The sequence below is a fragment of the Pinus tabuliformis genome, chromosome 7 (genome assembly GCF_031772625.1).
Source record: "Pinus tabuliformis cultivar Carrire ecotype Pingquan chromosome 7, CPIR1, whole genome shotgun sequence".
NCBI classification, from domain to species: domain Eukaryota; kingdom Viridiplantae; phylum Streptophyta; class Pinopsida; order Pinales; family Pinaceae; genus Pinus; species Pinus tabuliformis.
The window spans coordinates 1519993293-1520007804 of record NC_142293.1 but is presented as its reverse complement, the minus strand read 5'-3'; the positions used below and the strand labels follow the sequence as shown (position 1 = coordinate 1520007804).

Genomic DNA, 14512 nt, shown 5'->3' with positions numbered 1-14512 from the left:
GGTATAGTAGTGATAAAGAAAACCACAGGAAAGTTTGTGACAGTCACCTCTTCCTCATCTCCCTCATGGGATCATGGTTTGAGGGTCCCACTCTCAAAGGCCCAAAAACAGATTTATCTTTTGATCATTGCATAACATAGGGTTCATTGTTGAATACATCACTATGTATGATTTCTTGGAAGCACCTACCATTTTCATTTTGTTTCTTGAGTTTGATGTGCTTTAAGAAGGCATTTCATTTAATGTATCTAGTCATTAGCCATCAATAAATTAGTTTTCTCAAATTCAACTCATCACTTCCCTATTTATATGAAGTTATGCATAAATGAAGAGAAGAACATGTTTTGTTGCAGGGATTCTTGATGTGTAGGGAGGAACTCATTCAGCCAGCCTCATCTAAGTCTTCTCCACCTTCTGCCAAGTCTTACCAACCCCTAATCCAAATTTATGTTGTGTAGCCACTATGGATAGCCACCTTGGGCAAATCCAACCTCCTTAAAGTGTCAGGCTTAGTCTTGGGAAATGTGCACCTTCGACACACCTTCCCTCACTATCATATATCTTTTCAGCACCCTATCCCACCATTCTTTCCCTCCTATAGCCTTCATCTAACTTCCTGTAGAAAACCAGGGCGTCCTATAGTAAACTAGGACATCCAGTAGCAGTTCGAGTAGCAGCTACAAGATCTCCTGTAGCAACCTGTTTGACCCTGTTTTTATCGGAAATGATAGTTTGAGTATTAGGAATGCCCTCATATTGACTTCCATGCATATTAATCCCATCTGAGACCATCTCTCCCATGCCTCTCTCCCGTGCAAATATCGGATAGCATAACAAAGAATTTACATTTCTAATTTAGAAATTAAAAGACTCTTTTTTCTGCAATTTCAACATGAGATAGTTAGTTCATGCATATATAAATTATAGAGTGATATAATAACTTTCCATGTCCAGTTAGTCCAAATAACTAGATGATAAAATGTAAGGTTAGATTAGTTCTGTTTTGAAAGTAGTTTATGTCATTTCCTAGCTAGATGATTTCATGGCATTTCATAGCATTTTCCCTTCGGTAACTTTCATTTCCTTAGTAGAAAAGCATTTATGTTCTTGTATTGAAGCTAGCTTTACATTCAATGTTAGTAGTTAGACTCCTTCTGGTCAGTAGAAGACTGGTTTGAAACCTTGCTAGTCCATCACCCTAGTTAAAAAGTGACATGAGTAGATTGTTGCATCTACTGTGCATATAGCACTGTCACCTCCAAGTTTGTATGAAACCCCGGGTTGATAAAGTAATGTTGGTATCCCTAGGAGTCACATCATCCTTGCTGCAATATTGAGCCTCATCATTAGAGGAAATACATTCTGCTTTTGTTGTGCTTAATGCTACAGACCTTTGTTTCCTGCTCAGCGAGGATATCATGGAAGATTTAAGGCTAAAAAAACATCCGGATGTACTTCTCTTGTCGAAAGTATTTCAGGCCCAATCAGCATCAATATATCGACCAAGTTGAACATTACCTACAAAGTATCTTAGGCCAAGTGTAAATGACCGATGCAAGTATCTCAATATGTGTTTGACAGCTATCTAATGTGAGTGGCGGGGATCAGTCATAAACTGACTCAAAGTGTTTACTGCATATCATATATATGGATGGGTGTTCACAAGGAACATTAGAGCCCCAATCAATTGTCTATACTGAGATGGATTTTCTAAGTCTAGTCCTACAACATCTCAACATAAATTCTTGAAATTTATTTCCATAGGAGTGACCATGGACTTACAAACAGTCATTCCAAATCTTTTTAGTAACTTTACAATGTATTTCCCTTGTGAGAGAAAAATTTCACTAGACTTTTTCCACACTTCAAGGACCAAAAAGTAGTGCATAAGAAAAAGGTATTTCATTTCAAACTCAAAAGCTAGCTTCCTCTTACATTCGATCATAAGAGGCTCACTACCTATCAAAAATAGATCGTCAACATACACCAAAATCAATGGCATACCTTGGATTACCTTGAAGTAGAGGTTGGGATCGACACTGCTTCTTGTGAATCTCAGCTTTATTAAGTAGTTGTCAATACATGCATACCAAGCTCGGGGAGATTGCTTCAAACCATATAGTTCCTTATTCAACCTACACACGTGTTTTTTGGTCTTTCACTTCAAATCCTTGTGGTTGTTCAACATATACCTCTTCCTCTAACATGCCATAGAGGAAGCTCGTCTTTACATCCTTCTGATGCAAAGTCCATCCCTTACTTGTAGATAGGGAAAATATAGAGTAGATGGTTGTATATCGAGCTACTGGAGCAAATATGTCATCATAATCTTATCCCTCTTTCCAAGAGAAGCCACGAGCCATGAAACTTGCTTTATATTTCTCGATGTTGCCATCACTTCCATGCTTGATTTTAAACAACCATTTTGAAGTCACAATAGACCTCCATTTCAGTCTAGGTACAATATCCAATACATCATTTTTCATAACTCATTCATATTCTTCAGACATAGCATCCTTCCAAACTTGTTCTTTTACTTATTCTTTGAATGTGGATGGTTTTGGATGAATCATACTGCTCATAGTAGCAACATATCCCTGATACCTACAAGGTTGTTTCCTTTCTCTGAATGATCTCCATATGGAGACATTCCTTTTAGTATCTTGTAGAGTGTCACGGATCCACGATGATCTCTTCTTAGAGGGAGGATCACTTGAAGGGGGATCTAACAGATCCATAGGCTCTATGGGATCGTCAACCATATCAGGTTCAGGTGTAGCTAGACCATCCAGAATATCCCAATCATAATTCTCTTCCTTGGGAGGAGGAAGTGGAGTAAGATCTCTTACTTTTCCAAGAGTTGCATCGTCATCAATTGTTACATCTATGCTAATTTTGACCTTTCTCTGACCATGAATATAAATTCTATGAGCTTTAGAATTATCACAATAACCCACAAACATACCCTTCTTTTAAGTACCTTCTAGTTTGTTCCTTTTGTTTTTCAGCATATGAAAATATACTAGGCATGCAAATACATGAAAATGGATAATATCAGGTTTGCCCTGTGAATATTTCTTCAGGAGTCTTGTTTTCCAATTCTTAATGAGGTACCCTGTTCTGAACATATATCGAAGTAGATGTGGCTTCAGCCCAAAGGAATTTTGGCATATTTTGATAATGGAGCACAACAAGAGCAATTTCTAATATAGATTTGTTCTTTCCTTTGGCGAGACAGTTATGTTTAGGAGTATATGGCACAATCGTTTTATTTTTAATTCTGTCTTTCTTGCAGAATTATATGAATTCTTTTGACATGTATTCTCCTCCATTGTCAGACTTGAAGACTTTGATTCTCTTACCTGATTGATTTTCGATCAATGATTTGAATTCTTTCAGAGTTTCAAAGGTGTCATCCTTGTTCTTAAGATAATATATCCATGTCTTTATTGAGAAGTCGTTAATGAAGGTAATGTAGTAGAGATGACCACCAACAAAATGCACAGGCATTAGACCACATATATCAGAATGAATGAGATGAAGAATGTCATAAGTTTTGTTATTACTGGAGGAAAATGGTCCCCTTTTTTTCTTTCCACATGCAAAACCTAGGAAAACTCCATCATGTTGATCCTGAACATTGGGAATACCAAAGACCAATTTCTTCAATTTTGGAAGTGCATCATAGTGAAGATGAGCCAGTGTGCAGTGCCATAATTCGCTCAAGTAATTTGTATTATGAGCCAATGCAAGGAGAGGTCTTCCTGTGATGTTATAGAGTCCTTCAAATGTCGATCCTAGTGTAAAGACATCTTGCATAGATGAATCAGTAGGCCAAGATAGAAATTTACCTTCGATGAAGGAAACCCTCATCCTTTTGTCTTCCAATGGAGATACAGATACCAAATTATTCATTAATCTTGTTACCAACATGACATCATGTAGCAAAACAGATTCCCCAAAATTTAGCTGAAACTTGATAGACCTAAAGCCTTTCATGGGATGAGTAGAATTGTCTCCAAGAATTATCTTTAACTTAGTCTCCCTCTCTACCAAATCATAGAGTAACCAATGAAATGATGAGTGAGTGGCCCCACTATCAACTAGCCAACTATCCCACAAATCTAGTGGAGAAGAGCTAGTAAGAGCAAAAACGAGAATATATTCAGATTTATTTGTAGTATTAATTTCATACCTAGGTTCCCTTTGCTTCCTTTCAGGGTGATGATTCTGCATGGTCGCTTGAGGAGTATATTATTCTTTTATAATCTCTTCTATCATGGTTCTTTCTTTGATAGTATTTTCTTCCTTTGTTATTATAGTTGAAGCATGATATTTTCCATTTCTCTTTGATAGTATTTTCTTCCTTTGTTATTGTAGTTGAAGCATAATATTTTCCGTTTCTCAGGAGAGTCTTGAGCATAATGACCTTTCTTATGAAAATTGAAGAATTCAATATGAGATTTCGATTTTTCATTCCTTCTTTTTGGATTTATAAAGGAGGGCTTCCTTGAAGAACTTCCCTTTCTCTTCTTCCTTTTTCCATGAGTGATGTATGCTGCGGGTTCTCCTTCTTCATGCTTTTGAATTATTCCTCCTTCTATCAACTTGGATTCTTCTTGAGTGAGTTTTCCCACGATCTCATCATATGTCAGAAGAACATTGTTGTTGTTGATGGTAGTAATGAATCTTTTCCAAATAGAGGGGAGACCTGTAAGAGTTTCTATTACCAGTTCCTTGTCATGCATATTTTCTCCAACTCTATGCAATTGATCTCTAAGACGAGAGATCCTCATAATGTAAGATTGAAAATTTTCTCCTTTGTTCATCTTGACTTCCTTGAGTTGATATTTCAAGGTAATGATCTCATTTATGTTATTGAATTTATACATGCCAGTTATCTTGTCATATATATCTTTGGACTTTCTTAAATTCCCAACATAAGGAGGCAAATGATCTTGTAAACCATTAGTTATAATTGGCTTTTCTTTAGACTCACCTTTCTTGTACATGTTCTTGAGTGTAGCAAAAGCATCTTTTGAAGGCTCGTGTATACTTCCTTGAATATATTCCAACAATTCATAGTTTTTGGCTATGATCTCCAATCTGACTTTCCATGCAGCAAAGTTTGATACATCACCTAGCTTTTCATGATCCTTGAAGGTAGAGGATGACATCTTGACTTTAAATCAGACGATCTTCTTTTTGAAGAAGACGGCTTCAAGACTTGTCTTCTCTTAGGCTTCACTTTCATCGTAGCTTCGATACCATGTTAAATTTTCATATTGTTTAATGATGTCTCAGTTACTTTAACCCAATTTTTCCTTTTTATTAACAGTGCATCCAATTATTAGCAATATAATCAATCATAAACGTAACTAAAGAATGAATAATAGGAACAGTGATAAAGAAGACAATAGAACATAAGAATAAGAGACAATAGATTGGTCCAATACTAGGGAAAAACCCCACAAGGGGGAAACCCTTTCAAATATTCTTCTTCTTTAGTAAATCATCATAAAAAGGTACAACAGTGAGAACAATGAGCCCAATACATATAATTAACAAAATTTAACAATCAAATAGATCTACAGATTTATAGATTTGTTATAACAACAAAGATACTCAGATCTACCAATCTACAGTAGAGAAACCTCAATCCACAGAGTACTGATTCTAAGATTTCAAAATCCGATATCTGAACTAGGTCACTATCATTGACATTGTTTGTATGCGACGAAAGAATTTAGGGTCACACTGACGAAGAAAGTATGCAGGTGACTCTAACAACAAAGGTGCTCTTAAGTGGTCTTTGTGCTTGCGACTATGGATCTGAACAAAAAATATCCAAAGTCTCTCCCTTTTCAGGCTGTCCGAGCAATCGATCAAGGAAAATTCGTACTCATGTAGTGCTATCTGAGCGACCAACAAAGAAAAGTTGCTCCCTAGGCTGCCTAAAGTGAGAGACCGGAGACCAGAACCTTCTAAACGAAAAGTCGCTCCCTCTAAACTAACTCCCAGTGAAGAGAGAGAGAAAATCACTCTCTTACTCACTCTGTGCCAGTGACTATGGATGAAAAGCTTAAGATCTGTGCTAGCGACCAAGATCCAAAATACCTTAACTCGGAGTGAACCTTTTCCTTGTGACCTCAGACCTAATGAGGACTTTCGTTGATGAACCTGTGTGAGCCAAGACAAAGTAGAAGAAATAAAAGAATAAATTGAGTGTGTCTAAATGAGCTTGAGGTCACTTCCTTTAATAAGCTGTCTTAAGGGTTTACTTGGGGTTAAGAATGACCCAAGCAGTTACCCAAGTGGTTAGGGTTGACCCATTCCACAATATATGTGTGAATAAAATAATTCGTAACTTGACTTCCTCTTAACCAAGTTGGGAGATCTTTAGGTCGATTTTGGTCCTCTCGAAAAGGAGAATATAATTAAATAATTATGTCATTTACTTGAGCTATAGAATGTGGAATTTTATGGCAGTTTCAAAAATTAACAAACACTGCTCCAAAACTTCTAGAATCATCCTCTCACTACCTGCAATCACCTCCTAATCTAGTCAAATGAATACACAATTTGATCATGCTCATATGAAGTATCTAATTCATCATCATAATGCCTCCAACCCTGTCTAACTAATCAACATGCTAGGGTCTCCAAACAAGTTGACACCATTCTAGCAACTCACCTCTAATCATTGCAACATATCTACACAAACCTATAATACATCTCCATCATCATCACAAGGGAAAACCATCATTGAAATAAGTCATCTCCATAAGCATAAGCATGAAATCCTGGATGAAGCACATTCCAACACAATATAACTCTTCCATGAAAATGATATTCCCAATAGGCTACATCATCAAGAGGTTGACATCAAAGGTGGACATCAATGCCAAAATAACCATCTCAATGTCATCACAACTAGCTACAACCATACAACATTTGCATGACTTAACACATGCAATACATGCTACAAGGTTGACATCAATGTTAGCACACACCAGCTGCAACTACACCAACCATAATGCCAAAAATCTCCCCCTTTGGCATTGATGTAAACCATGCAACCTCCAATTTGAACTCCTCTTTTATGTGACTCCCCTTTTGACATCAATAGAAAAGGGTCAACTCCATATGATGAGGCAACAAGAAAACATGTACAAGTATTGAATCATGTGACCTACACACGGCTGAAAAACAACGTACATTAATCAATATCTATGTCTCTTATACTAGTAGCAACAAGAAACGTATATAACCAATCTACATTCACAGTAGTGTGTCACCAACAACCTCTAGTATCATGCAACAATATGCCAATATATGGAAATCATAAGCAACATCAAGCATATAAGGCACCAACCTAACTCTCCATTGCAGCAAACCAAATCACATAGAATCAATGAGAAGCATCACATAATATGCAACAATATGGAGCAACATCCACATGAGGCACCATGGAGGCACCACACAGAATATTTACCATAGCTACATAGCAACAACACAAGTATATAAACCATCTCTAAATGTTCAAGAACGTCTAAGCTCATAAAATGATGCCAGGAACCCCAACAATCAAAGCATAGCATGAGGCACACTATGAACACCTCCAAATGGATCATAATGCAAATAATGTATGGCTGAAGCAATAGGAACATAAAATTCTCCTCCTGAACATGTGACATCTCCTAAATCAACTCCAGCCTGCAATGAACCGCTTTGACTGCAAACAATGCTTCCTTGTCACACATAGAAGCACCATATGGACCAAGACTCCACATGACCATGACTAAATGACATATAACATTGTACATACTTGGTTGTAGGAGTGACATAAGACCTCATACATGAACTCATGACTCATGACTAGATAACCAATGGAAAATACAATACAAGTACATAACGTCATGAACATTTTACATGGATTTCTGAATGAAACGCATAGTTGACATCATAATATCCTATGGATCAATGGTTGAAATACATGATTGTTACATCAACATTAGCCCATACATGTGGCTGTAAGATAACTCCATGAAACTCCTCCATGACATGCCTAATACCATGATGACTCAACATACTATTGACATGAATCTCAACCAATGCATAATGATGAAACAATAAAAGGTACATGGTTGTAACAAACTACATATAACATCCTAGATATGGTTGGTCCAAGTCTCAAGTCACATATGCATCATATTGCCACATGTTCTCATGCTAGGGTAGTTGAATATGATCAACAAATGTTGTAACAAGGTTTATATACATGTATTTTCCAATCATAGAAAATAAATACATCAGTTGAAAAGAAAATATGAGTGAAAATGAATAACAATATGAAGAACAAGCCTTGATACCCCATATTTAACACTTAAGATATATGGAGAACCTAGAGAAAAACATCAGAACACGTGTAATGCCCCCCTGTTCTTGTATCCTGCATTAGAACGCTTTATTTCAAGCCATGGAAATCATTAGTAATGCTTTGTGGCTCATTTCTATCCTATGTTAATCCCTCATAAGCCTCTTTCTTAATTGATATTGCCAATTCTACTTCAGCTACTTATCTTGCTGACAATACTCCCCCTTAGATCATACCTCATGAGTAGTTGATCATACTGATATGAAAATGTATGGTTGAACTAGATCAAAACTCGTGCTACTAGTACTCCGCAAGATGCCATACTTTACCATATGCTCCCCCTGAGACCATGATAGCCTCATAATCATCTACATTCCTCTATAAGTGTTGAGCCTCAAAACTGCTCTTTCCTTAGCAACTCTTCTCATCCCTTTTCTTTGTTTTTCCATGAAGAAATGCATTCCTATCATCAATGACCAGTATATATTGCCTTAAGGAGGACATTTAGTGATTTACATGTTATACTTTTATGTTTTGCCATTTGAATAAATTTTTGTCTTTTAGCTACAGAACACAGCCTATTCTGTAGCTAATTGGCTATTCCGTAGCTACTCCCATGCCTTAACATGTTCTCGGTGTCAGAAGGAGAAAATAACTACATGGGAAGCTTGGAAATCATCATGACATGGACTGTTTCCTATTCACCTAGCCTAGGTCGACAAGGAAGATGGTACAAGACTCCAGTCAATGGAGAAGTCAAACGTAGATATCGAAGGCAACAAGACTCTATTTCATGGATAATCAACATGTTTCACAATGATGGGAAGCGTTATCTGAAACAACTTCCTGAACCCATGGACTCCAACAGCCATCTATGCAACCGAATCCAATAGCCATCATCTTAGATTTATGTCTCCAGCAGCCGAGGAAGAAAATTCCATGTGCCTGTCTTCTACGTGTTTTTGGTTGTAGCTTATTTTTCTCCACAAACAGTTGCATAATTTTCTTATAAATACCTGTGTAAAGAAAACAGAGAGAGTTTGAATTTCCTCATGTATTAAGCTCAGACTTACTGTTCTATAATTTTGAAAAACTCATTTCCTGCTTTTAATATGAAGACCACATGTTTTATGGATATACGAAAGAGTTTCTTGGAGATTGATTAAGCATGCATAACCTGATTAGTTGCAGAGGGCCCTCGCACTGACTGAGGTTTTATTTCACTTTGTTTTGTGTTTTCTAGTTAAATTGTAAATTCATCATTCCTTCTCACAGTGTTCATAATCATTTTTGTACTAACCTTATTTATAATGCAATTTTTATCATTTTTTCACTAATGCAGAATAGATTCTTTCAATGCAAAATAGCTTCCTTTTGTTTAATTTCTTTCTAGTTTTTATCAGTAGTTAGAAGTTGAATTTCAATAGTGTAATGTAGTTTATTTCATTTACTGTTTCACTAGTCTTTAAATTTTCAAATAGACTGATCAGTGCCATTACTGTTCTTGCCATTTTATTACTAGTTTACCGACTCATAGTGTAGATGAATGTTTCTGAATAATCCTTCTAGTTGATAACTCATCTTAAACTAAGTGGTTGAATACTTCATTCATACAATGAGTCTTTTCTGCATTTTTGCATTTATCTTCTCTTAGAATAATGAAATACATAATTCCTCAAAATGTCATCACAAGGAGATTTTTCTCCCAAAATTGAGACGCAAAGTAACTAAGTATTTCATTTAGTTTTGTTTTTGTAATAGATTAGACATTAGTCGCAATTTCACTTTCAGTTTTAGTATTTCATTTAGTTTTGTTTTTGCAATAGATTAGACATTAGTTGCAATTTCACTTTTAGTTTTTAAGTATTTCTTTTAGTTTTGTCTCTGTAATTGATTAGAAAATATTTGCAATTTTACTTTTTAGTTTGTAGTTCATGATTTGGAAATAATGTTAAGAGTGGAAATACAAACTCTGTTTTCATTTCTTGATTAAACTTTGCTTCCAAGTCTTACATAACTCTTTTTTTTATTTAGGTTCTTAACAGCCTTTACAGAATCTAGATCTAAGATTTTGTTAGTTACATTGTAAATCATTAGGGATTAAAGGACCAAAAACCCCCAAAACAACATAAAACACAAAAACAATGAATTAAGAAGGGTCATCTAGCACAAACAGTGTGTTGGGCCTCAAAATAGTCCCTATTTTCACTCCATTATTCACCAATATTTTCACATTTTACCTTCATGTTACCTCCATTCCACCTCCACATCATTCCATTTACCTCATTATTGGATTATAACTATGCTTTTCCAAATTTTATTAATTCTTAACATTTTTAAGTGAATTTATGGCTAAACTTTAGAAAATAAAATGCTTATACTTATACCTAACAATTAGAATGAGTTTGTTGACATGTGTAGGCACAAAGGAAGCTTCCAGGGCATCTTTATGTGGCCTTGAATGATCAAATTCGAATTTGATAAGATAAGCTTCATGGAGAAGATCATGGACCTCATGGAGGAGATCATGGAGGATAGGGTTATGTGTCATCATTGGTTGAGAAATATGTGGGTCAAAGGAGAGAATAGTGGGTCTACATTTATGAGGTTGTTATCATAAGTTTTTGTATAAATAGGAGTACGTCCTCCATTCCAAAGAAGAGGACTCTTAGAGCATTGTATCCAATTGATGATGGAATAGAATAAAGCTTCATTTTTCATACATTTCCATTATGTAGTTTTTAGATATAAGTTTGCTTAATGTAGTATATGGAATAATTTGTCTTGTTCTTAGGAGAATTGAGCTCACTCTAAAAGGATGAGAGAAACATGTTATTTCATATTAGATCTTATTTCATTTAATTTCTTATATGTTTGAGGATTTGATTTGTTTATGATTGATGAATGAGTTTTAAATTAGAATCTTATCAACTTATGAGAGGATAACCAAGAGTCTAAGTTAGACTCTCTCTCCATTTGATTTGCAAGATAATTGAAATTCATTCTTTTACTTTTATGTTTCAAGTATCATATGAGGAGAAACCAAGAGTCTAAGTTAGGCTCTCTCTCCATTGATTTATATGGTAATTGAAATTCATTACTTTGTGTTTATGTTTCAAGTTATTTCATTTCTTATGCTTGTGAATGAATCTTAGTTTAGTTTGGACTAGTACATGAGAGGACAATCAAGAGACTAAGTTAGTCTCTCTCTCTACTTGAATCTAAACAACAATTAAGTTCATTCTCTTGTCTTTATTTTAAGATTCTGGTTTTATGAATGATTTCTCTATGATACTGTAGGGAAGGACAACCAAGACCTCCTTAGTTAGGAGCCTCTTCCCTTACATATTGTATTGAATCGTAAATAATTTAGTTAGGCATAGAGTTAGTTTCCTACTCCTGCATATATTGTGCTAGCACCATCACAAGCTTACGAGTTTCCCTGGTCGATAATTTATGCAGCAGTTTAAGTCCAATAAATTTCCCAACATTTTGGCGCCGTTGCCGGGGAATGGTGCTAAGGGATTAGGCATTAGAAATTTAATTTAGTACTAGTATTTTTCTTTAGACAAAATAACTTGTGAGACCTGGTGACAGCAGGATCTTCACAAAGAAGTTTAAGTTTGAGTTTTCTGATAGTTTAGTGTTTAGCTAGTTTTAAATTTCGTCTTTTCAAGAACACCCCCCCTGCATGAATAAAAACAAATCAAGCGATGAGTATGCTCTCTTCCTGCGCTTCGTGCGATCAGGAAGATCAGAAAGTCAATTGATTTGGTTCGAATAAAACTACTCTTGCTGAGAACTAATGTGCAACATGACAATAAAGAATTTTGTGAATAAAAAAATCTAGATGAAATTTAGTTTTTTTTAGATTTAAAAAAAAAATAAAAATTTTAATAATATATGTATCATATATACATATTATTATTAAAAAAAAATTAACCATTTCTTTTGTTGTTTTTTTTGTAGATATTTAAAACAAAAAAAAATAAAAAAATTAGATTTAGTTATTGTTTAATTTTAGACTATTTCTTTATTAGGTTTTAATAAAAAAATTATTGTTGATTTTTTTTTTAAATCTCAATTTAAATAACAAATTAAAAAAATTTTGTTTTTTAATTTGTTGTTTAAAACAAAATAAAATCAACATAAAAAAAAAAATATATATGTTTTCTCAAACATCTGCAATACAATATAGGCCATATAGTCCAGCTCTCTAGTTTTATACAAGCGGTGAAGAGCATCATCACAAACAAGGTTGCGTTCTCCTTGCAGTGAATCATCCAAGTTACAATACCGAAGGACATTCATTAAAGAATGGATATGAGATTCTGATGTAAAGTATAGACGAGTTCGGACATGTCGTTCAGGAGTCTTGACATTTGCATACTTTGGATCCAGACGATACTGTGTCTCTTTACCATCATGATCTTCTGGATCCAATGCCTGTTCACTTGATTTTCTTGAATCATCAGACATTCTCCTACATCTCTTCGCAGAATCACATTCATCATCACCAAAATTAGAAGATATGTCAGAGCATTCTTGAGAATACTTCAGTTCTGCAACATTAATGGCTTCTTGGCGAGTGTTTCGAAGATCAATCAATATCTTTCCAAGCAATCGGCGTGCAATCTTTGACCCAATTTTGAGTTTATGTTTAGGATTAATGCCATATTCATTAGGAATAACTCCATCTGCAAGCAACTGAGTCACTTTGAAGAGCTCATCCAAGCCATCAAGATGCAGATGTGCATTGTGTATGAGGTCATACTTGCACGAATCATAAACATCTGGAATCTGTGTGATATCAAACCGGTCCTTTCTTTCATTGTACAAGTCTCGCTCCAGCTTTTTCCAGCGCGCAAACATTAAGAGGAATCCTTCACTGCCACATGGTAATCCAGCAGCAATTCTATCAACATCCATATTCGTCTTCCCAAGAGCTTTAGCCTGATCATATGGAGGAAGGGCTTCATCCGAAGTTGTCTCAGCAAGACCTTCTTCTTCATCTTTTGCTAGTTGTTTGACTTGTGCTGTTACTTTCTTTGTAAGCGCAGCCATCCTTGGAAGAAGTTCACGCGCATTACTTGGCAAGCCAGCAGCATCAACCATCCATGGAGATTCTTCATTAACTGGAGCGTTTGATTTTTTACCTCCTGAAGTTATTATCTCATATAATCTGGCCTTGGCTTCTTCCATTTCTATGCTGGCATTAGATGTGATTCCGGTTCTCAGCGCAACAAAATGAAAAAAAGTTTGACTGCATGCTGGAAGTAATGAACAAAAGGTTTGAGTGCAGTTTTGAAAATATGAAGTTCGTTGAGCCTAAACTACACCTGTACATGCATTTCTATGATCAAACAGTCAAGTTTCAGCTTCAATGCCTGAAGGAATGCGTGTCCATTGTACTGTCGTTGGCATGCCTTCATATAGCGCAATCCAGGCACTTGTTTTTCTTGGAGCAATTTTCGACTGAAATCTTGCTGATATTCAGAGATTTTCCAACAGAAAAAAATCATTTTACCAGCTCTCCAGGAGCTCCAGAACGCTGCCATCAATGAGGTATACAATGCTCAACAAAAAAAAAATCTTCAAGAGCGCTGCCATCCGTTTCTTTTTGCATTTCTTTTGGTTTGTTTTGTATTTTTAGGTTTATTTTGTTTTTATTTATTTTGTTTTGATTTGGTTTGTTTTGTATTTTTATAATATGTTATGTTTGTTATTATAATTTGTTTTTAATATTTGTTATATTGTTACGTTAATATAATTGTAATTAAGATTTGTTGTACATATTTATTAGTTATGTTATTTAATTATTAATTAATGATTGTTATAAAAATTGTATTAATATATTAATTATATTAATATGTTTTATAATTGCATTAATTAATAGAATTACAATTTCTTGTTATTTTGATTGATTTGTTTTTGTATATATTTAGTTATAATTTCTTAATGATTGATTTATATATTTAGTTAATGTTTGATTTGTATTAATATATATTATGATTATATTAGTATATTAATTATATTAATATATTAATATGTTATAATTATATTAATATGGTTAAAAAAAAACATTTTTATTTTATATTTATTTTTAGTTAAAAAATTGGATTTTCTTAAAAAAAA

At 34.7% G+C, this 14512-nt stretch overlaps 1 pseudogene; it reads right to left on the bottom strand.

Moving 5' to 3' along the window:
• Positions 1-2537: 2537 nt before the first annotated feature.
• LOC149253620 (inositol hexakisphosphate and diphosphoinositol-pentakisphosphate kinase VIP2 pseudogene) lies at positions 2538-13589 on the bottom strand (annotated as a pseudogene).
• Between the last annotated feature and the right edge of the window lie 923 nt (positions 13590-14512).